Consider the following 24,045-nt stretch of genomic DNA (forward strand, 5'->3'; position numbering starts at 1 on the left):
TGTTGCAGGTATTTCCTTTTGCAAATTAGCACTAAATACAGATGGGGTGTGAAATTCACTGGAGCTGAGTACTCTACACTTGTCCATTACATTTATGACTTCTGTTCTCACTGACCCTTACTAGGGAGTCACTGAGCCCAGTGCCATAATTTGCTGCAAATAGCCCTTATTCAAATGAGGAATTGCTTGTGAGGATGACGAATTCACCTAGTGATATCTTTCACAAGATCAGATCTAATGAAAGGTCACCTGGTACAATTTCTTATGTAAATGAGTTTCCCAGACTGTTTCTCTTTCTACTTGTGCTGTTGCCTAGGCTGTCATCAGACTTCAAAGAAATTCATTATTCTCCCAGCTCTCGACTTTAAACGAAATGTTTGCTGAACCTAATTGATGCTGCAAAATGTGTCTTTGCAGGGTAAAGAGAACTGTGCAAGAGTAATTCAGTCTATTGAGCTACTCACAGCCATTGTGTTTGACTGTGCCCTACTGACATTGCTTTTTTTTTTTCTGAAAAATATTGGAAATCATTTTCACTGATGGAAGTGATGGGAAATAATGAGTCAATCACATGAGAGAGAGTGGATTCAGTAAGCTCAATGCAAACTATTGTAGAAAGTTTTAAAAGTCTCTTTGTCCATGAAATGTCAGTGAGTTTTTTTTCCCTCCTCAAGGTTATTTTGAAAACAAATATTTGGAGGCTGCCATACATTCTTGACTATTCTGAGAGCCAGTGAAGAAAGAAACAAAAATATTTACAGCAAGAGACAAGCAAGCAAGAGGAATGAGTAATGAAAGGTGAATTCAGATGCAGGCAGTTGTGTGGATTCCAGGTAAGCTGGTGTAGGGTTTTTACATTAGCTCCTGTAAAATGGCAGCTTTAGGTCTTAGAGACCCTGATGGACCTTTTGGATGAATTGGGGAAACAGAATTGTTGCCATCTTCTTGCTCCTTCACCTTGGCAATCCACAGGAGCAAACACTTCATGCCAGTCAGCAACAATTGCTGCAATGCAATTAAAATGCAAGTGCGTAAGTGAGTCCAGTGGCTGCTCTGACCATCCTAGGGAGGTTTTAATTTTGGCTAATGCTGAAGTGTGCCCTGGTAGAATTTGGTCCCATCAGTGCCATACTGAGCTCTAGTAGTTACAGAGCCAGTGTTCTAAGGCTTTGTCCTTTCCATCCTAAATCCCCCTTGTAAACTAATGAATGCCTCTCATTAAAGCTTGCCTGTCTGGTCTTGGTCCATGAACAGCTCACACTCCACTGCTCTTGAGCAGTTTGGTTCATTCAGGGCATAAATCTGAGTAAATTTTAATTTTTTTAATTAGTATAGCATAAATTGCTTTAAAACGTACTTGCTATTGATTTTGAATGTTAGTTAATGCTACCTTGATCCTTATGCTACTGATTCCTGAAGCAACAGACTGCATTCCTATCTTGGCTTGGCAACATGTAAAGACTGAACATTGAATGTCAACTTTGGTTTTGGAGTGAGATTCCTTGATAAAAGAATGATTTTTATTTTGGTGAAGATACTATCTCTAAGGATGGTGACTAGGCAGCAAATTGTTAGGTATGAGAGAAATAACGTGGTTCCTTTTCCCCCACTGTCTGCTGGAGCAACCTTTGTGCTGTAATACCTTCATGTGCAAGGTGCTGTGATATCCTTATTTCCTTCTGTTTACCATTTCTCCTCTCCTGGTAGCCTTAGAAAAACCTCCAACCCTTCAAAACTGTGAGAATCAAATTGCAGAATATGGGAAAAGCAGAAACATTTGCTGCCTTCCTACCAATTTCCTGGTAAATGAGATGCTGTAGTTGAGCCTTGATTTTTTCAGACAAAGGCTGTGAGAACAGCAAGTGGCACAATGTGAATCTTTTCTTGTGTCAATTACTTCAGTGAAAATGGAGCACAGTGGTGCTGCAGCCCCTGAGTACTCTTGGAATGGTCAAGAGCTGCACAGGCAGGAGATGCTGCTGTGCTCAGCACTGCAGGCTGGAGTGCACAGCAGCTCCTGAAAACTGCTCTGCTGAGCTCAGCCACTTTCTTCCTGCTGTGAGGGGCTCTTAGACAGGGATGTTTATTGTTAACCTTAATAGAATTGAGAGCCAAAGAATGTAGAGACACTGTGTGGGGGAGATGGCCTTGTGATGGGAGTGCAGTGTGCCTTGCTTGTGGTGTATCTGGATCTAGAATTCAGTGTTCAATGAAGGGAATAACCAGGCTGAACCATGAGAAATACCATACTCTCCAGCCAGAAAGAAATTATACAAAATACAAAAAAAGCAGGTAATTTAACTCACCCTCCTGATTCCAGGACTGCTGCTATTCCTTTTCAATAGCAGGCTGCATAAGAATACATGAGATTAACCTGCTGCTAAGGCATCTTTCACAGCTCTTGTTAAAAACTGACACCAATATCAAGGGGCAGACATGAAGCACAGGTCCTGCCACAACCTGCGACTCTGTGAGGCTATGATGGTGTTGCATGATCATGTAACTTTCTCTGCTGGAGTCCTTTTCTCCTGCCCTCTCACTTAACAAAGACAAAAAGCTTACAAAGCTTGTCTTGATGCACAATCTGATTTTTTTCTCTTTGTAGTCTTCTAAAATTGGGTATGCTGGATATGAAACCCTTGCTGGCCTTTCAAAAGTAAACTCTGAGTAAATTGTGACAGAATGATTGTGATTCTCCTGGTCAGATGCTGAAATCAGATCACCCAGTGAGCAATAGTCACTGAATTAACCCTTGGGCTCCTAGTGCCTAAGAACTTCAAATTTTATTGAAGAACTAGTTTCTGAAGGATCACTAAATAAAGCAATATTTACAATGTTTTTCATTTAAGAAGATGTAGGAATGAAGATTGTGCTGGAAACTTTTGGTAGCAGAACTTGATTCAAGCCCCTTGCTGAAGTTCAAATGAAGTCCATGGGTGTCCCCAGTGTCTTAGGTATTTAAATTCTGAAACAGATCCATTAAAGACAATTTTGGAATTTCCCTCCTGGAACCAAAATCTCATGTTTCAAAGCTCAGCCACTTTTGGCCTCAGCTTGATTATATATGTATATTTTTTTGCCATCAAAGCTTTTTCTGTCTGCTGAGAAGCTGTAAAAGACTGCATAAGGAGAGTGTATGATGGGTAAAGTCTAAGTGACACCGTGGTTGAGTTTGAAAGACATTTTCTGTCTTCTAATGTGTCCACTTTTGGCATTGCAGAAGTCTCTCCTCCACAATAATCTCTTAAGTGCTTTATTTAGCGCTGACTCTGAGAGCTCACAGGTACAAACAGTGTGAGTATCTTGGCTAAAGTGAGAGCTGGCAAATCCTGTTATACTTGTGGGTTCTTTACCGTGTGCAGAGCAGTGGGGGAGGGCTGTACTTGCCTCAGAAATAGCTTAGTTATACAAGAAATATTGAACCACTCCAAATGGTTTCTGTTCCCAAATTAACAAAAACAAAAGCATAACAAAACCACACAAATTAACAAAACCAGCCACCAAACTGGCCAACCAAACCAACCCCAAACCCCAAAAACCCACAAACAACCCCAAACAACAACAACAACAACAAAAATATTCCTGAAATGAACCCAAGCAGCATGGAGGTGTTCTGCTGAATCCAATACTTGCCATGTCCTAAATGAAGCAGTGCCTAAATGCAATTAGGAATTGTATCCTGCCTTCTGGCTGGGAAGAATGCATTTTAAACATATGATTCCTTATCAGAAAGTTCTTAGGAGGACTTCGTTTATGGTAAAGAGAAATTTTATAAGTGAGAATCTTTTTCCTTCTCTAACAGGGCATATTTTGTTGTGTTATTTTAAATAAATGCCATTGTGAAAGGTCTGCAGTCATGAGAGTGGTTATAAAGAGTCAGACCTTTGGTGGAAACAAATCTGCAATTAAAGTCTATGGGATTTGGGTTTAAGCTGCCATCAGTTTTGACAGCACCTAACAGTTCATGGTGAATTGCTCTTTGTGATAAAACTAGTCCAAATTATCTTCTTGTATGAGACTGAAGGTTTCCTGAGAGATTTGGCCCATCAGTAAGGAACCTTATTAAAATGTTTACATTTATATATATGCTAAAACACAGGAATTTTATTAGACCAGTAAGGATTTTTAAAGTAGTAAAAATACGTCAAGTTCCTGAGGGTCCAGCCTGTTCCTCCTTCTTGAGTATATTATCTCCATGGTCCTTAGTTTCTTACATAAAATATGGTTTTCATAAGTCACCAGAAATTCTGTTCTGACTGGATAAATGGGGGACAACACCCCACTGAATAAGAATATAGGTATTCATATAGTCAGTGCTCAGTGTAGCAAGTTTCACTGCCTGATTCTGTAGTAGAAGAAATAGAGGTAATTTTGATTCTCACAAATTAGGTCCAGTTTCAGACATTGCACTGCTCAATTGAACTCAGAGCTCTATATGGCCAGCAGTGACTTGTACTTCAGCTGAGGCCTTTGCTGTATCTATCTGGAAACTGGGATTTTTGCCCCATCTGGAGTTGGTTGTATCTTGGAAATACCTCATGGCTTTAAAATTGTCCTAACTCAGTTAATTGTAATAATGGTGAGATGGAACTCTGTGAAACAGAGCAAGGAGATCAGATAGCTCAGAGATCAGGGCAATTTTGGAGCACTTCATCTTTTTCATAGCACTGCATGGTTCCCTTTCTCTCCTTCAGAGTTGACACTCAGGTGTCTGTTCTGCTTTAGTGTGTAATACATCTTCTGAGGTGAGGTGTGCCAGAGAACTCCTCCTGTTGTAGATTCTTGAGATCAAAGCCAGGACCTATCAAACTTGCTAATGAAAACACCTCAAAGCCAGTTCAGTACATAAACAATCTCTCAGCCAACAATAGTTTTCATGTGAGATGCAATGCAAGGTGGTTGATATATCTACAGCACAAATTAATGCATTTTATGAACTGGGCTGAGTTCAGGAACATAAAAAGCAATGCATTGTGCTGCTGCAGTGAGTTTTGAACAGCCCTTTCAGGTGGTTTGCATTTGTGATCCTCCTTAGAATGTGAGATGTTCCTGTTGCTCAGTTATATTTAACATGGCAAGTAAGTTCAGGCATTCAATCCTAAAGTTAACTTTCCATAGAGTATCAAAGTGCTGCTAGTAAATCCAAACGACTCAATCTAGTGCATAATAAAGAGCTGTAATGCTCTGGATAAATCCATTACTCAAATGTATTCTGTAATGAAGGTATAACTCGTTAGTGTTTGCCTGACTTTGTTTATACCGTTATGATTAACAGCAATCTAAGGGACATTGCAAACACTACAAAATCCCAAATATTTCTGAGTGAGGATTGAGAAAATATTATCTGTAAAGCACACCCTGGATAATCCGTGTGGATAAAACGTTATCTGCAAGTGGAAATGTAGCTTCTTCCAGTTTTTTTAAATTTTTAAAAATTTTTTTGTACACAACCAAGAAATATAAAACCTCTTAATAGCTCTTTGTGAAAGCTCATATGGCACTAGTTGGGATTTAGTCTAGCAAAAGTGCTTCTCATGGTATGTAAGAAAGTGTTATATCCCATTAAAACAGGAGAGAATATTATTAATCTCTATTAAAAAGACTAATGAAATGGAGTATGATATCCTGCCAGCTGTGGCTTAGAATTCCCCCTTCTTTCATTTGAATTAGAAACAGGAAAACCCCTAATCAGAGCAGGGCATGGAAGTGGTGGAGAAGGAAGTAATTTACAAGTGTTTTCTTTCATTTTTCAAATCTGAAGGACCTGGGGGATTCAGCTCTTGCTTTAAACAAGAGCAGCCATCTGACATGCTGTAGCTCTCCAGAAAATGCAGGTCAAAATACTCTGGGCTGTGGGAATAAGAAGCATGTGTGTGGTTTTTTTCCTTTTGTCTCATTTTGATCTCCTCATTTTGAGGATTTTACAAATGCAGAGAGATTGCTTCCATGCCTTGAGTTACGTGGGCACATCAAAGGGCTGATCCTGCATCTTTGTGTCAGTTTGTTCAGCAGGAATAGTTTATACACCTTTTGGCCACGGCACTAGGTGGTTCTTGCCATTTTCTAGATGGCATTGGAACAGATATTTGAGTGACTCTGGGCCTCAAGTGGCAGCCACTATGAAATGGTGATTTAGAATCTGGTTACCCCACAAAACATCATAACACCACTCCTGAGCACATCCAGGTCATGCATTTTGAAGTGCGCAGTCCAGATATTCCAAAGGGAAAGAGCACAAGTTATTGCAGTTTTGTGGCAATGCCAGAGGTATAAGATTGACTTTGGCTGTCAGATTTTGTTTGTTTGGTATTTATTCAGCTACTCTGGATTAAGTATATCATTGCTCTTCATAGCCCCAATATCCCATATTGTTGCTGTCGAGCCGCTAGCAGAGAAAAAGACCCCAGGTCTCAGTGTGGCAAGAAAGAGAGCATTTATTATTTTGATTTCAATATATATATAGACTTTTCAGAGGTCGCCCAGATTGGTCAGCCAGAAACCTCCCCCTAGGCCTGATTGGCCAGGCCTGAACTGTCCAAATCTCGAGACACTGTTTAAAAAAAAAACACAAACCTTATCTTTGTTTACAAAACACAGCGGAATGTTCGCACGAGAAAGACCTGTGCTAGCCACACCATATCTCATATCAAAATATACCTCAGTGTATAGTGCTCAAAATAAAGTTAAAATGTAACACCACAGGTCAACTCAATGACCTATGAAAAGGTGCACCAAAAAAAGCTGTCGGTTTCCTGAACACAATTCTGTGAGACAGTTTGTTGGGTTTCACACCTCATGAAGTTTAATGGTGCTTTCCTAACCCAGTGCCACAGCTTTCCAGCTGACAGGTGCATGGGAAATACCTGGCTAATGCCAGTCAGGTTTGGGCTGAGTGACTTCTGTGACACTTTACAGCCAGGGCCACCAAGGCCAGCAGCTGCACAGGGCTCATCTCAGGGAGTAGTTATGGATCAAGGGGTTTACTGCAGGGCTTACTGTCCTTCTCTTGAAGTCAAATATCCAAAATTAGTTAAATAGTATAATTTTGTGGCAAAACCATGGGGCAGGTGGCACAGCAGGGAGCAGAGGAAGGATGACCTGGGGGTGATCTTGCAAATGTACTTAATGGTATTTGCACATATCTGATAGTTGATAGAGAATAGAAAATGTCACTCATGCTCTAGTATCCTTTTAAAGGTCATCACAGTCACTGTGCCTATATTAAGATGTACATCTGTGGGGTTTTTAAGCTCAGTTAGAAACATCTTCCTACCGAGACTCCAGAACTGCTATTGTCAAGGGAAACAAGTACCTCATGAAAAAATAAATAAATTACAGATGAGCGTTCCCCTTCCATAATAAGCTGAATATCATTTTAGTACTCAGAACTATGAACATTTATTTCTCTTTATTATTACAACAGAACACCAAATTAAGATTTTGGGATAAATTCTTTATTTATATATAATGACAAGTAATCCCTGAATAAAATGTATTTGAGAAGACATTTATTTTATGAGCATTTAAAAAGAGATTGTGATTCACTGAAATGTTGAAGCAGAATGCAGGAGCTGATTAGACATGCCTGCCACGTTGCCTAGGCATGACCTTGAAGAACTTGGGGAATTTGGAGAGTTGTAATGCTGCTGACATGATGCCTGGCAATGTGGTAACTCAGAAATCAGAATTATACACACCACTTGTTTTCAAGTTCAGTGTCTCATCTTTTATCTAAAGTACGATTAGTAAAACCAACAGCAACCCCCTCCCTTTCCAAAAAACTAATCAACCACCACTACAGCTATATGAACTTAAAGATGTTTATCTTGGGTAAAATGTTTTGCTCTGATGAATAACCAGCATAATAATTTTTCATTTTAGTGTTTTTTAATTCCACTCAAATCTGAGCTTCTGATACAAATTGTTTAGATCAAGTAAACTTGTGTTTCTAATGGATTACTTGTGGAGCAGAGCAGGCAATAAAATGAATAATGGAGGGGAATCTTTAAAAATTGCAAACTGACCTTTGAAATGTCAGAATTTGGATGTTTCCTGTAATCAGCATTCTGTGATAAATGAGAGCAGTAAATGTAAAGATCCTTGGTTCAAAGTGTGTGTAATCGAAATCCAATGAGAGATCGATGGCCTTTTGTTGACCTTTTCTGAAAAGGTCAAATGACAACATTTATGGGAAACTTTTCTTGTAGTTAGGAGGATGATTATAAATGGGTTTATTGCATTTCAGTGTTCTAGTTGTAGAGGAAAACTCTGCATATCTATCTGAGGTCTATATGTTTGTATGAGGATGTATGTCATTGTCACTCATTCACCCTTGAAGGTGTGTCAATTGTATACATAAAAATATGTATACATGTATCTTGACATGTTTATATTGTTTGAAATTCTAAGTTCATATTGTTAGAAAAGAACACAAATCAGAGAAATGCTACCTCAAACATATAAAATGCTACCTAGTTATTTCTAAAGAAGGCAGTAGGAGGATCTAAAATGACTTCAGTGGAAAACTGGTTCCATTCTGCCAACAGTGACAAGGGATTGGAAATGAAATAATCAACAAAAGCTCCTATCACATCATCACAATCCACAAGGCACTGTAGTAAGCGATGGAGAGAGCAAGTCTCTCTCTCAGAGACACCTTTTAGGAACAAGTCCACTAAGGCATTTTTGTCTGAGTAGCTGTTGGAGAACATTTTTATGCTGATCTTACACACCAAAATGTCTAAAATGATCCAAAGTTAAATTAGAGACCATCATCACCAGATCACCAGCTTTTTGATGTCTGCCCTGCAGTTTTGTATTTCAAATTATGAAAAAATGCTATTTATTTGTCTGAATGACTTATAGAGGGGGTTTTTTTTTGGTGCTGAAATTATATGTTTGGCATTCTGTTAGGGCCTGCACTATCTGATTTATTTTATCTCTGTAAGAATTCATTCTTAGAGATATTTTCCATCTTTCTGTGAAAAAGAATTGGTTATGAGCTCTTGCTTTTCATTACAAAAGCTTCATATGCTTGTAACTTAAGAAAAAGTTAAAATTGCTTAAATATCACTTAAAAAAAGTCAGTTATTATATCCGTCTTATCATTACTTACTGGAACATCATGTAGACACCAGATCATCTCCACAGAAATACTCTCTTATCGCTGAGGAATGAGAATTTGCACTTCTGGAGAGCAGGTGGTTGAAGCACAGGACATAAATGCACAGGAATGTGATTTTAGGATTTTAGGAGTTTTACTGGCCATGGAACTGTTTACTTCCTTGATGGAAATTCAGATGGAGAGCTGAGAGCCCAGCTCAGTTCTTCTCTCCTTTTGCATCATTCATCATTAATGAACCAACACGGATGATATAATTACTCTGATCGTAGTAAACAGGTTTGATGGCTCTGGTGACAAGTAACCTGCACAAATGCTCCTTGCTCTACTGGTTCTGTCCTTGTTGCAAGACTAAAAATGGGTGAAGAGGGAAAAAAGAAGAGATTAGGTAGTGTGAACTATCAGCTATACCTGGACACAGAAATAAATCTGTGGAAAGGTAAAGAGTTTTTATTGTGACCCCAGTGCGAGCTGAACTGCAGTTTAAATTAAATGAAAAAGGCTCTTTCCATATGAGAAAACAGAACTATGCCTTAGGTGACATATTTCATTGATATGCAAGCATATAATGCCAAATTGCAGTGATAAAATCAGGGGGTCTCTGATCTGTAAGTGGCCTGTTCTATTAATATATCTTTACACTATGCAGCACTAGCTATTTCTGGAACTATTCTAAACTTAAATGTGCCAGCTATTATTTCACACCATTATCCTGCAACCCGAAGCTGGAGCTGCAAGCTGTGATGTGCTGTGTTTTTATCTACATTACCAGATAATTTGATATTGCAGGAAGAGGGGAGCAGGAATCTCATTTTTCCGACGTGGCTGAGCGATGCATTTTCTATTGAATACACTCAGGTGAAACAGGCCTGGAATGTCCTATCTCATGATTGCTATAACTTGTGATTAAAAGATGGGTTATGTTAAGACAGCTTTGTCACAACCTTCCTTTGAAAGAGAAGCTAAATAGCTTTAAATTCAGGCAGTATACACAGCACGTCAAGCTGTTGTCTTTCAAAGTGGTGGAAGGAATTGCTTCCTTTCTTAATGCTTTTGGGCTTCACAGTGAAATGAGCTTTCAGTAAGCGACTCCTCTAGTAATAGTGTGGATGAGGAAAATAAATTAGGAGAGCAGAAGTCAGTGAATAGTTAGGAACGCAACCATTTATTCAATTATTTCTGTACTTTGGGTAAATTTTCAGCCCCGTGTACAAAATTCCTTCATTATAGTAAGGAGATTTGCATTTTAATTCACTGCACATAACAAACCTCTATAAACCTTTGTGTTTTGCCAAAAATAATGAATGTCAGAACTTTGCAAGCTCCAGTCTATTGTTTAAACAAGAAGGGATGAATATATTAAGACCTAAAATCTATGGGTGCCTTAAATCAACTAGGTACTTTGGCATTAACACAGGAGTTAATGTTAGCAATTGCACATAAGATATCATGTTGTTTGGGCAGTAAATCCTTGGATTGAAGTATCAGGTAAAGAGCAGTTATTCTGAAGAATAATGACTTCCTTTGTGTGAACGAATATTTTCCCCACACTTTTGTGTTTGCCCTTACAAATCTTGGTTTGTTTCTAAATATCAAAGCGTGAGTTGGGCACATGGAGATGCAGATGGTGAATTTTGCTTCCACAATTTCATTTGCAAATGTGTATTTCATTTATGGATTTCAAGGTCAGGTCTCAGCTTTAGAAATACCTGCCATAGTAAAATATTTGTCCTTCCAACATAACAGAAATTGTTCAGCTGCCAATGGAAAAGATTAGTTCAAAGACATTCTTTTGGCTGGCGTGTTTTACTGATGAAATCAGGATAATGTTTACCTGAGGAGATGATCCAGCAGGGATATATTTTGAAGTGAAGTGGAAACAAAGAATTCCAAGACTACTTAAGGAGTGATAATGCAGTGAAATAGATATAAAAGTCCTGAAGAAGTTGCCTCCATGGATATGTGAGGAGAAGAGAACCTGATCTAACTTAGATAATTTATTTCTTGTTCTATTCTCTTCTACCTCTCAAACTGTTTGTGATGCTTCATGCAAAACTTTGGTCTGTGCTAGAATAAGCATCAGCTGCTTCATCAGCTGTGTGAGGCTATCCTGGATTTTATGAACAAATCAATTTTGGTCAATAAGATTTCTCCTGGGCTATTGGAAGCTGCCTAGTGTAGCAATAATATGCAATTTTCTTTTTAAGTTTATTTTTTTAAGGAAGTGTACATCTCTTGAGTTGAAATTTCTCTTGTAGAATTAGAGGCTCCCGACAGTACTAGGAAGGGTGTTTGGTGAAAGTTCACCTAAAGAGACAAATCCCACCCAGCTGGCTGTCACAGCAAGTGTATCTGAAATATCACCACATTGCCACCACCTTGTCCTCCTGACATGTATGTGTCTCTCCACTGTGTTTGGCCAGAGATGATTACTATGGCAGGCTAGGAGTTATAGTTGTTTTGGAAAGATGGTAAAGATCTGGCAACTATTATAAACATAACGTTTTTCTGCAGCTTTACCTGATAAAATTGTTCCAGTAGAAGAAAAAATGCTGTGGTAATTCATAAAGGAAACTATCTACTATCATTATAGTTTTGGTTGCTGAAAAGATGTATGGCATTTAGAAATGCCTCTTTTGAAAGGGAAAGATAGCTTCAGATTCTTTTTTTCTTTCCAGTGGTTCTTTAGACTATTCCATAAAAAGAATTTGTCATTATAATTTTCCTTTCACGAACAGAAGTGAAAATGCTGATGCTGCCAAATTTCAGCTTTGAAGAAATAAACAATTCTTGTTCATTCAGCAGTCGTCCTTGCTGTAGAAAGTGCAGAGACCTATGGGTATGTGGTGATTTGCTCTTTGGAAGGATATTTGGAAAAAAGTAATCAGGAGATGCACTTAATTCTCTCACGGCCACTCTTTAAATTAGACCCACAGAAAAAATTCACATAGTAGTTACTTCCAGGCTGCTTTTATGCTTTTTCCTCTATAAGCAGCAGACTCAGCTCAGCTTAGGAGGGGAACATCAGCCTGATGTGGTATAATTTCTGCATTAGCACAGAACAGTTGAAGAAACTCTTGAACAACTTTTTGCAGGTCATTTAGCACACAGAGAAAGCAAGGCCAACAAAAAGGGAAAATGGCCAAACACATCTGTGCCACAAAAAGCTGCTGCTGCTTTATGGTCATCTCTTTTCAGCTCAGGTTAGTACATACATGCATCTCTGCATGGGTTTTTGTCAGTTCTGGAGGGTGAAAGAAGGCTTTGGTTTTGTTCTCCTGAAAGATAAAAGGAAATTCTCTGAAAACTGTTAAACCCACGAGGTTTGTGCTTGGCTAAGGACAGGTGAAAACTCAGCACAAGTAGAACCAGTGCAGGAGAACACATCCCTCTGTAATAAGAATTTAGCACAGGCAATATACTTTCGTGTGCAGGGAACTGCAGCTGTTCTTCTAAGTTTTAATCTCCATTCCTGAGCTACCAGTGTCCAAACAGGCAATAAAAGTGACCTTCCCTAGCTTGTGCTTCTCATTACTGTAGGTGAAAAATGACAAGGCAAACAAAACAAGTGGCTAGAAATCACACTGTCATGACTGATACAACTGATTCATTTGACACTAGTTCTGGAATCTGATTCAGAAAACACTACAGAGATCTAGGACAAAGTTAGGAGACCCTGTACAGCTTTAGGAAGGAAAATTAGGTTTCTTAACACATTTATCTTTCCTTGGACAGGCCATAAGCAATGCCTGTGCAGGTAGATATTGCTGAGGCAGGTGGGCCATGCAGGTCAGGCTGCTGAGGGGCTGCCAGCAGAAATCACAAGGATTAAGGCTTGGAGGACTGTGGGCTGCTGCAGCCTGCTCAGTGACTAGCAGAGTCTGATAAAATGCTGCAAATTACTGTCTGGGAGATTTATCATGGTTTTCTTCAAGTACTCCAAGTTCAGACCTGGCAGTTGAGTGCAGGAGGCAGATGTTTGACTGCTCCTGTGCTTTGAGACCAGGATGGTGATAAACAGCCTAACATCAAACGAGCAGCGCTGGATTCAAACAGGGTTCATGGCAGACACAGATACAGTAGCATATTATGTGGGGGTTGAGCAATTTATTGAAGATTCAGAGCTCGAGTTCTGACACTGAGATATCAGTCATGTGAGATTAGTATTGAGAGGTGTTTGCTTTCTGCCTACAGATAAACATCTCCCCTGAATCAGTTGAGAGATTTGCATGTAAACCTGCTCTGCACCTTAAATGGCAGTCACAGGCGTTTCTTTTTTGCTTCGTCATGAAAAGTGTATTTATAATATATTATATATACTTTATAAAATGTATATTTGTGTATACTTTATATAGTCTTATGTACATGAAAGTGTATTTAAATCTCAGCTTGGGTACATAGGTAACTACAGTGGTCTTTCTTGTACAAAACACACTGAAAAATTTTTTCCTCGAGGTTGCTGTTCCTTTAAATATTCCATCCCTAAGATGTACCATTTTCAATTTCAGTTGTTCTTCTGAGGCTAGGAGGTTCTCAGATAATATAGTGCATTAGGCTTGGTGGATGTTGAATCTGAATGTGAAGGAAAATCAGACGTTTAGTCTTTCTATCCATGTAAAACTGTGGCATCAGTGAGCTGAAAATTTGGTAGGATGAACTTTAATTTTTCCTGTTGTTCAGGGCTGTTTCTGCTTAGAGTTGGCTAAGTCTTATTTTTCCATTCTATGTTACTGCAGTTCTTAAATTTTTTCTTTAAATAATTGATTTTGTAGTTTATATTTTTATTTTATATTTTATCTGTATACACAATGGAGTATTTGAAGCACAAGATAGTCTCTTAATGTACTCAGCAGTAGAAAACAGAAGCTATTACATTACTAGAGTTGCTGTTAAGAACACTGACAGCCATACTGAAGCAGAGATAATAAAAATAAGTTATTCTAAATTGTAAAAGGTATGGCAGATTTCATTGACATAAAATCTAGTAATTGGCATTGTTATATAATGGCAATTAAAAAACACTATAAAGAATAAGGTCTGATCCAAAGGCTGGCTGGATGAGAACAGCAAATGTCCTGTGAAGGAAACATACAATGTACATGGAAAGAAGATCATATTCCATTATTTGATATACAGTCCTGGAGAACACACAGCATAAGCAGAGCTTTCTGGAAGCTTTGGTAATTTCAAACTACACCATGGAGGAATCCAGGTAGGTGAGAAAATCTACATACAGATCTGAGATATTAGACTGAAAAGCATATTTACCCTCACCTCTCCCACCTAGGCCAGTAAGATGGATTATGAAAGCCGAAAGCACAGAAAACTGTGTGGCTTATTGGACATGAAGATTACTGTACCTCTTCCTGATCTTTCTCATGGTGTGTATTTGTCTTGCTGCCCCAATCACCTGTGTGATTAACTGTGTTCACACACAGTTAATGAACAGGTCACTTTGGCCTCTCCACCATCTCTGCCATCTTCTGAGGACTTTGAACTGCATCTTTCTGGCCACTGCTAAAGGACTTGGGCACTCCAAAGCCCTTTTCCTGGCCGTATGTGAAGATACTTCATCTTCCTTTGTTGTTCTTTAATCTGCTCTGTTTCTATAATTCACACAGAATCTTTATCTCCTTTTGTGCCCAAGAGATGGTGAATGGATGTAATTTTTCTGCAGCCTCCAATTCCACCTGCTCTATTATCTCTTTAAGACCCTAAGGATTTTTTACTTAATTCTCTTTTCATGTATCACGATCATTATCTTGACTTCATGCCATTAATTACTACCATACATCTTTATTGAACATTATCATCTGAAAATGAAATGCAGAAAACCATTGTGGGCCTCCTCACAAATATACACAGTTTAATGTAATCTTTCCATTTGATTTTCAGTGGATTTAGAATTATGGGTGATCATTTTCCTTCAAAATAACTTTAGCACTGAGAAACTCTAGCTAGGATTCCTGGGAAAGTTTTTATGTTATTTTCTGGATTGGTCTTGAAGTTCTTTGTTCCACTAAATCCCTGGAGGCTGGATAACTAAAGGAGCTTTGGATTAGCTGTCTGAAACTAATGGCATTAAATCAATTGCTACAAGAATATATTTAGGCTGAGCATTAATAATATGGGAGGCTGGATGGCATAATGATGGAGCACTGGCCTGGGATTTGGGAGGTCTGGACTGTGTTCTTGGCTCAGCCCGTAACTTGCTGGGCGACCTCGGGAAAGTCAGCTCACTTACTTTTGCCTTATTAAAAAGTTTCATGTGGAAAGTGCTTTGAACTCTCCTGATGGCAGGTGGTGTGCCAATGCTATATATTTTGTAACCACCTCAGTGAAATCTGCTAAATGCCAAGCAGAATGGAAGTGGTGAATGCATGTTGTTAAAGAGCCTTTCATGGACGCTGCTCAAGCCTCCTGTCAAATCTGTATTTCTGAAACAATCTTGGAGGAGAAGTGGAAGGAGCGGGAAGATGTCCAAACAACCCTTTATACTGATAAGGCTGGTTTAATAATGACATATTGTACAATATAAGACACAATGAGAAGGATGTATCAAGTGGAATTCTGTAGGAGTTATTTTGGTTATTGCCGTAGTCAGCCTTTTCATTAGGGCACCAGAGTACAACACTCCAGGAAAGAGTAGAGTGATTATCAATGATGGAGAGTGCTGGGATACTGTTTTAGATAGCAATTTTCTTGATAGGTACCACTGAGAAAGCTAACATACTTCATACCACTTTTTTTCCTATGAATCAGAGTTCAGCTCTCAGTAGGAAGATCAGTTGCACATGAACAGTGGCAGAAAGCACGATTTGGAGCTACAGCAGGAGAAGAAATCATCACAGGGAGCTGAGCAACGTTCGACTGGTGAAATTGAGTGGACTTGGTCTCTCTTCACTGGGAGCCATGAATGAGGTGAGTCAAATGGAGACATCAAAAATTATCTTTGAGAAGGCATGAAGGATTTATGAAGACCTGGATCCTGGAAAAGAATAAATTCAGTCCTTATCTTTAAAAAGAGGGAAAAGGAGGATCAGAGGGATTTAAGACCAGTCTTCCCAGAAAAAAATACTGAAGAAACAAGTAATTTGTAAGGAAAAAAACCAAACACAGCTCAGAACAAAATGAACCCAAGGAAGTGTGAAACAACAAAGATCTGTCAAAAGCAAATTTGAAACAAATTAGTTTCAAACCTGCTTTTTTCCTTGTGAAAGAATAGCGTGGCTACAATAGAACTGGCCAGTGTGGTGTACTTTGAGCTTTGTAAGCAGAACATGGCAGTAGTAGACTGGGAAAAGTGTGTCTGTGATTAAATTGCCCTGAGGTGACTAAACTACCCTAAGGTTGACACAGGACTGTCTGGAAAGTCTCCCTCACAGAGAGATTATCAATGACCCACTGCCAAAATCTCAGGCAGGATCCTGTGTACTATCAGTGCAGCAGTAACCTCATCAATATATTGGATGATGAAGCAAAGGTTATGCTTAGTAAATATGCAGACCATACCACCATAGGCAGATTCAGGCATAATAGGAAAATAAGAAATTTTTTTCCAATAACTTTATAATTTAGAGAAGTGGTCTGAAAAATAGAGCGGAGCTGGATTAAGGACAAATATGAACTGTACAATGCTGACCAACAGTATGACTGTACAAGGATAACCAGCTGTACCACTGGGTGTTGGATTTGCAGGGGAAGCTCTGGGCTCTTGCTGAGCATCACTAGTGGAAGAGAACATTGTCAAGCTGTTGTGCAAAGCACAAACACTGACTGGCTGCACAAGATCAGGCAATGGTCGCTGCTCTCTGGTGACCATGACAGGACCTGAGGGAACAGCTGGAGCTGTGCCAGGGCAGGTTTAGGGTGGATATCAGGGAAGGTTCTTCCTCCAGAGAATGGTGGGGCACTGCCCAGGCTCCCCAGGGAATGGGCACAGCCCCAGCGCTAGCAGAGCCTAAGAAGCATTTGGACAATGCTCTCAGGCATGGAGTGGGACTGTTGGGGTGTCTGTGCAGGGCCTGGATGATCCCTGTGGATCTATTCCAGTTCAGAATATTCTAAAATGAAAAACAAGCCCTGCAAGATGAGTGAAGGTGCTCTGGTGAAATCTGATGTCCATTTCCAACACTAGATTTCGTGGAAGATAACACTGGAGAGCAGCAAGTGTAAGGCAATGAGAATGACTTCTAGTGAAGATTTAATGAACTGCTGTTATTTCATCTAAAGAGGAAAGAAGACACAGGTGCTATGGAATAATTACCTTCAAACTGAGAAGAGACTGCTGCAAAGGTAGGGAGCAATTTTTCTCTGTGTCCAAGTGAATGAGACATGGAGTAATGAGCTAAACCTGAAGCAACTGATTTAGATTAGACATTAGGAAAAACGTTTCCAACAGCATGGGTAGTTCAGGGTGAGAACAGAGTCTGTGCTCTCCACAGACAATTTCTGTAATAGGAAATTTTAAAGAACAGGTTAACCCAATGTCTGAGTGACCTCTGTACAGCTGGCTCAGCCCTACTATCCACAATCCTATTTCTCCTTGTTGAGGGCAGACCAGAAGGTGGAACAGCCACCTGGGATGTGGCATTTTGGGCTTTTGTTCCAGTAATTGTTAATTTTTTTTTCCTCCGTCTGGTACATATTCTGCCTTCTGCTTCTCTTGCTCTCTCAGTGTAATTTATATACAGCTAGTCTATGATAGTTTCATTAGAAGGGGAATGTAAATAAAAGAGGTGAGAAAAATATATTAATGTTTGTAAAGTACTTTATGAGCCCAACTGAAAGGCAGTATATAAGCACAAGCATTATTATGGGAAATCAATGAATAAAGTAATAAACCAAATTGAATAAAAAATGAAACAAAACTCAAAAAAGTGCTATACTCTGCACATAAACCCCATAAAATATATATTAACCTTAAATAATAGCAGTCCATTTTCAGGAGTTGCTGGTTTCAGTTAGGGTTTTTTTTAATTAATTAAGTCTTTTTCATTTACCAAAGTTCAAACAATTAATCACAGGCCTATGTAATCAAAAGTAGAGTTTATTTCTTATTACCTATTCACATTGCAATCCCAGCATTTGAGATGATTACATACTATATATAAACACACACCTACTATGTAATCATTTAAAGTGCTGTGAGCAGTGTATAGGTAGTTCAAAAGGAACACCATGTGTGCAGCACAAAGCATTAATAGCATTCCAGGGTATGTCACATCATGGGAAAGTCTAATCTGTTCTTGAAATGAATTTGACTTATTCATTAGTGAGATGAAGAAAGCTGATTACAGTGAACTATTTTCTTTTACATCAAATAAGGGATAATCTTACCCTAAAGATTTAGGGGTTTTTTCTTTGAAGAAAAAGACATGTTTTAAAGATGATGGTATTTTTTTAAGGCAGCTGCGACCAGTCAGTCATGCTTGAATCCTCTGACATTATTTTTGTTGGGTTTACTTCATCAGATCATTTTAAAACGACCTATTCAACTTCATAGCAAACAAAGAGGGATTTCTTATTTCTGCAAGTTTCTCTGGTACATGTCCAGCACTCTTTGGATACTTAAAGAAGAAATAAAGATGCAGAATAGTTTAACTATATCATTTTTTTAGTTGGAATATTAATGAATGGTTCAGGCAGCAGTGTTTGGAGGGAAATGTAGAGGATCGTAATTTATTATATGGAAATGCATTAATCAGAAAAAAGACAACCCAAGAGTCAATATTTACTTGTTCATTAATGTTTGCACGATATATAAAAATACATAATATTGCAAATAAAAATGCTGTGAGCAGCCTGTTCTTTTTCTTTCACAGCCAGGTTATTCAAATTTGCATTTTGTCTAACGTTAATCCCAACTGGAACTGGAAACAGCTCCAGATGCAGCAGCAGTTTGAGAAGGACATCAGGAGGGGGTCATTGAGGTAGTTTATGAAATGAATTAATGAGAGTGAGTAGTGTATTTTACATATGCAAGTGCTTTCATCTAAGGCTCTTGGAGCAATTAATAAACATTCCTGCACTGCTGCAACAGAAGAAACAGTTGCTGCATAAAATCCTCAGAGGTGTGTAAGCCCTGCTGACCAAGTCACCTTAGGAAAGAAGACTTCAACACCTGAATTTTGGCGAATTTGTATTTCACTGCTTTCAGTGCCTCCCAATTTTATTTTTTTGAAGAAGATACAAGCACAGAGAGCTTGGTTCTGTTCTCTCACCCAGCTGGGAGCTGTTGGCACTAGCGAAGCTCCAATCCATGATGTGCTGAATGTCTTCATAAAATAATCAGTAGGAAATGGAGAAAATGGAGATACTGTGTACCTGCACCATCTGACAGGATTTACAGGGTCAGAATTAGGCCCAGAAGTAGGACATCAAGAAAGCAATGTCACTATGACAGAGAATCGAGGCTGTACTATGCTATTACCACAAAACTACTTTCCTGCAGTAACAGATTATTAAAATCTGGTGCAGGACTTGGAGGAAAACAACAAAACAACTAGCTTGTATGGATAAGTGAAGTAACCAAATATAACATTTGGACTATCCAGGCTTTTTCATGCAGAGAAACAACATTACTTGGACACTTGACGATGTGAAAACCCAAAAGAGATTGAAGCAAAAGTAGCAGGTATTCTAAAGAGATAACATGATTTGCAACAGTATTGTAAAAAGAAAGTGGAAAAAAAAAAGAAGAAAAAGAATTATTTACTTTGGTTTCTAACCTTAATTCCAAAATAAATAAAAAACAAAACATCAGAGAAATTGCATTTGGTGCAGAGAGGCTTGGACAAACCATTTTACTTTCTTTTGTTTTCTAACTTCTCAGGTTCTTCTGGAGGGCTTGAAGAACTGTTTGAACTGTCCTGAGGTGTTATTTTGGGCATGGGAAGAAACAGGTCAGCTGTGTGTGTTTATATCAAAAGAAGTTTAAAGATTTTCTTTTAGATGAAAGTTCATCCATGAGCCCCGGTGGATGTGTCAGGGAAGGGAGCCTGGAAAACAAGAGGGGACTGCTGATATTTGGTGTGGGGAAAAAGGAATGAAGGGAAGGATCGATAGGCAAATACAGAGCAAGGTTTTTGCTCACAGGTGTGGGAGCACTGATGAAAAATAAACTGGTTACAGAACTGTCAGGATGAGGTTCAAGAGCCACTGGCAATCCAGGAGGGGCTGGTGGATCAGAGCAGGCAAGGCAGAGGCAGCAGACACTCCCAACAGAAGCTGTGCAGCAGTTTAGATTGTTTGATTGGTGAACTCTCCAGATTTAAGCCTGGTCTTGCTGGCATTTGGATCTCAGCAGTTGGGACTCCATATATCTTTTAGGACAATAGCAAAGAGATGTACTTGGCACATAGCACAGAGGATGGGAAGTTTTATGGTCTTAGATCTGAGTGGTCATTTCATCCCAAGTCATAAAGCAGCAAAACCCTGTTAAAACTCTCCCCTGAGGGTGGGTTTCTTCAGAAACATAGCACTTCAGGGAAGAAAAGGGGAACTATCTCCTGCATGAAGCAGAATGACAATTCAAGGGGCTGTTTCTTGAGACTGTACAGAACCTGGACTGGGTCACTACTTTTTGGGTAAAATTTCTACAAAGTATCACAATCTCTCAAGGAATGCTGTGAATTGTGGGAGCACAGTTGAGTTCTCAGCTGATGGAAACAGGCAGAGTGGGTCTGCAGTCTGAGGCATCTTCCAAGTGCCTGGGTTATTTAAAGTGAAATATAGTAAGGCTTCTTGGCAGTATTTGGTGTTGGGCACTGATGCAGGGTACAACTTACAAGAACTGATGGTTTCATCATTTCAAATAGTTCACTGGGATGCAATTTGGCTGGTCCAGCAGATCTTGGCTCAGCACTTCACCGTGTTACATCGTGTTCCTACCAGTTCTTACTCCTTGGCATTCAGCTGGAGTTTGTGCCCTCTATCAGGTAAAGGATAGCAGGAGATTGTCAAGATTTAAGTGATAATGAATCAGCATCACAGTCTGGAAGCTTGAAAGTTGCTGACCACTGCCTCAAATAGGATGTTCTCTTCAAGAGAGTAACTGGTTAGCAGATGTCTTCACATCTAGGCAGACCAGATTTGGGCTGTCATTTGTCCTGTGGGTTAGAGCAGAGGTGACCCATGAAGAAATGTGGGGTGAGGGCTTTGGGACTTCAGCATGTCCTGATTTATCTGGTTGTGAGTCTGAATACATGATTCTGACAGAGGTGTTGGTGCATTTCTAATTGATCCCTCGTGATAGTCTACAAATGAGCATGAAATCATCTCCATCTGGCTCTGTTTTTATTGTCAGGTGAAAGAATTGGAATTAAATGTCTTAGCTGAGACCTCTTCTGGACTTGATTTATGCAGAAAACACAACCAAAATTGATTGAATACAACAGGATTAATTTATTTGCCTCATGTTAGAATCTAATCCAAGACCCTCAATTATCTTTCAATCAGTGTCAGTGAAAAATGGGGAAATACACTGTGATTTCTCAAACTAAGATGTTATTTGCCTGCATGTTCATTTAGACTCAAGTTCAAAAAACCCCAGGAATCTGTGCTTAACATCTCTCTAAGGAAAGACAGTTTACAGTTAAATAAGAAAATTTGTTATGAAGTATCAACCTTCCCCATCAGTACATTTTGTCTAGAGCTTGCTTTAATTCCCAATGGTGTAAAAGAAGGTGTTCTTATTTGATAATATCTGAATCAGATTCACAGTGAACCACAGTACTACAGCACAGTCTTTTCTTTTTTTTAACTCTCTTATAATTCCTTTGTAATGCTGACACAGCTCCATCTCTCCTGAATTCCGCTCAGATACACAAATCTTGTGTCAGGACTCTGTGTCTCGAGCACTCGGATGTGATGCCCTTGCTGCTCTCTTGTGGCACCACATCCTACTGATGTTTTCCCAGTAAAAGCAGAGCAGAGAGATTAGCCAGGCTTTCTCTTGCTGCAAGGCAGAGCTGAACAATAAAGTACCAACCGTGGGCTGCAGGGAACAAATAGGCTTTACCTTGGAGCTCATTCTTCAGCCTCTTCCCTACCAATACAACTGGAGAGCTGTCACTAGCGCAGCACTGGCTGGTGACATATGAAAGATGATCATACACTGTATTTCTTGGGGTTTTTTCCTGCTGAGATCCACTCAAAGGCAATGCCAGCCCTCTATTCTTTCCCTTCTATGTGCTCACCAGTAGATGGTGGTAGCAGTTGCTCTATTGATGGCAGTGCCATATGGTGCTGACGTTTGAAAAAAAGCTGTGTTTTATGACAGCAGCAAGAATTACTTCTCTTTGTGAATCTATATTCTGTCAAAGAATGTACATTAGGCCCCGCTGAAGTGCTGTCACTTCCATTTAAGCTGAAGGGCCTCTGCAGCAGCAGCTCCACGCAGGGGCTCACCTCGTCAACAGCGATCACACCCGAGTGTGAGATTAGCAGGGAAGCTGCTGAAACAAAAGATACGTGTTAAACACACAGAGGGTCAGCCACAGAAGGTTGATGTTAGATGTTCCAAAACCAAGGCTTCAGGGCGCAGGGAAGAAGTGCCAACTCTTATGAGGAGTGACTGCTGCCCGTGTGAAGCAATGGGCTCAGCAAAGCAGGAGTTGGGATACAGTGCTGGGCAGCTCCAGTGCTGCTCTTCAGCTGCAGCGAGGGAGATGGACTTAAATCAAAGTTACAGGGCAGGAGCCTGCTGATTGTCGAGTTGCCTATTAATAGATGGTACATTTGGGAAGCCTGAAATCTCTCCCATAAATTAATGAGCTCGAAACTGGCTGAGACAGGGCTGTACTGTGATGTGCTTGGAAGGTGCTCAGCCAAGTCCTAATGGTAAATTCTCCTCAGCTTTAAGGTTCAAAACCATGAAAGGATCCCAAACTCACAAAAAGCTTTTCACCAAAATCACAGTGTCACGTTATTCCACTGCCTGGGGCACCTACAGGCCTGGTTGGGAGGCATGGGCACCCAACAGGCTGCAGGGATGGGGAGACAGGGGCTGAGGATGTGATCAACTAAGATGGACTTTTCTCCTAATAACACAGCCTGATTTTTACCAAGTAGGTATTTAGCCCTAATCTGTGTTCTCTAACCTGGTGGGGTATTATTCTGGTGTACACCAAAGCAGGCTGGGCATATACATTCCATAAACATAGTAAGGGAATTGAGCCTTTGGACGCCTTCTGAGCTTAGCAGAAGTGGTAGGAAAAAATGAAATGGCCATTTTACAGGTGAAGCTTCAACACTTAGATTGAGAGTTAGGTAGGAAGCAAGTTTTCCTATACCTCAATTTCAGCATCTAAATCTAAATAATCCATTTTCCTTTTCCTCCTGTAAGGTGGACACAGCTCTATTCTCCAACTAATCAGGGAATTCTCAACAACTATGTCTTCAAGAAAACCTGAAAATGCATTATCTGCAGTTTGCTGGTTTGATTTTTCAGCCTGCACAGCATTCAGCAGTTCTCTGGCATTCCTGGGATTACTGGTTACTTGGCATTACATCAAGCTTCTTATTTAAGTTTCTGAAGTGAGAGTTTAAGGATCTGAGTTTCAGACACAAATTTTTGCTTTGAAAATTGTGTTCAGCATCTGTATAGACTTAAAAAAAAATCCGGACAAGGGAGCTCTCCTCCTGAGTCATAACCTTGGCAAGTTTTTAATTTCTCTTTCCTCCCTCTCAGGGAAAAGATTCACCTAAGATGCAAAGCATATAAAACTGTCAGATCAGATGCATATGTATAATTAATGGTGTAGAACAAAGCGATAAACCCTACCCTGAAAATACTAAATCTTTTCCTTTTTAAAGTTGCCTCCTACTTTCACCCTTCCAATTCCTTTAGGACTGTGTAACATTTAGATGAAATCAGCTACTCCAGGGCAAGAAAATAGTGCCAGTATTTGCATTTTCAACTG

At 39.5% G+C, this 24,045-nt stretch overlaps 1 long non-coding RNA gene across 1 annotated transcript in view; it reads left to right on the plus strand.

The window, feature by feature from the left end:
• Positions 1–680: 680 nt before the first annotated feature.
• The window catches only part of LOC146434422 (uncharacterized), a 36,466-nt gene continuing 13,101 nt past the window's right edge, over positions 681–24,045 (plus strand). The window contains exons 1-4 of the long non-coding RNA XR_014853260.1: positions 681–833; positions 15,884–16,042; positions 17,259–17,416; positions 19,956–20,025. This is a non-coding gene — a long non-coding RNA (uncharacterized LOC146434422). The remainder of the gene's footprint in view (positions 834–15,883; positions 16,043–17,258; positions 17,417–19,955; positions 20,026–24,045) is intronic.

Source organism: Lichenostomus cassidix, chromosome 7, assembly GCF_008360975.1.
Source record: "Lichenostomus cassidix isolate B80296 chromosome 7, HeHo_3.0, whole genome shotgun sequence".
NCBI classification, from domain to species: domain Eukaryota; kingdom Metazoa; phylum Chordata; class Aves; order Passeriformes; family Meliphagidae; genus Lichenostomus; species Lichenostomus cassidix.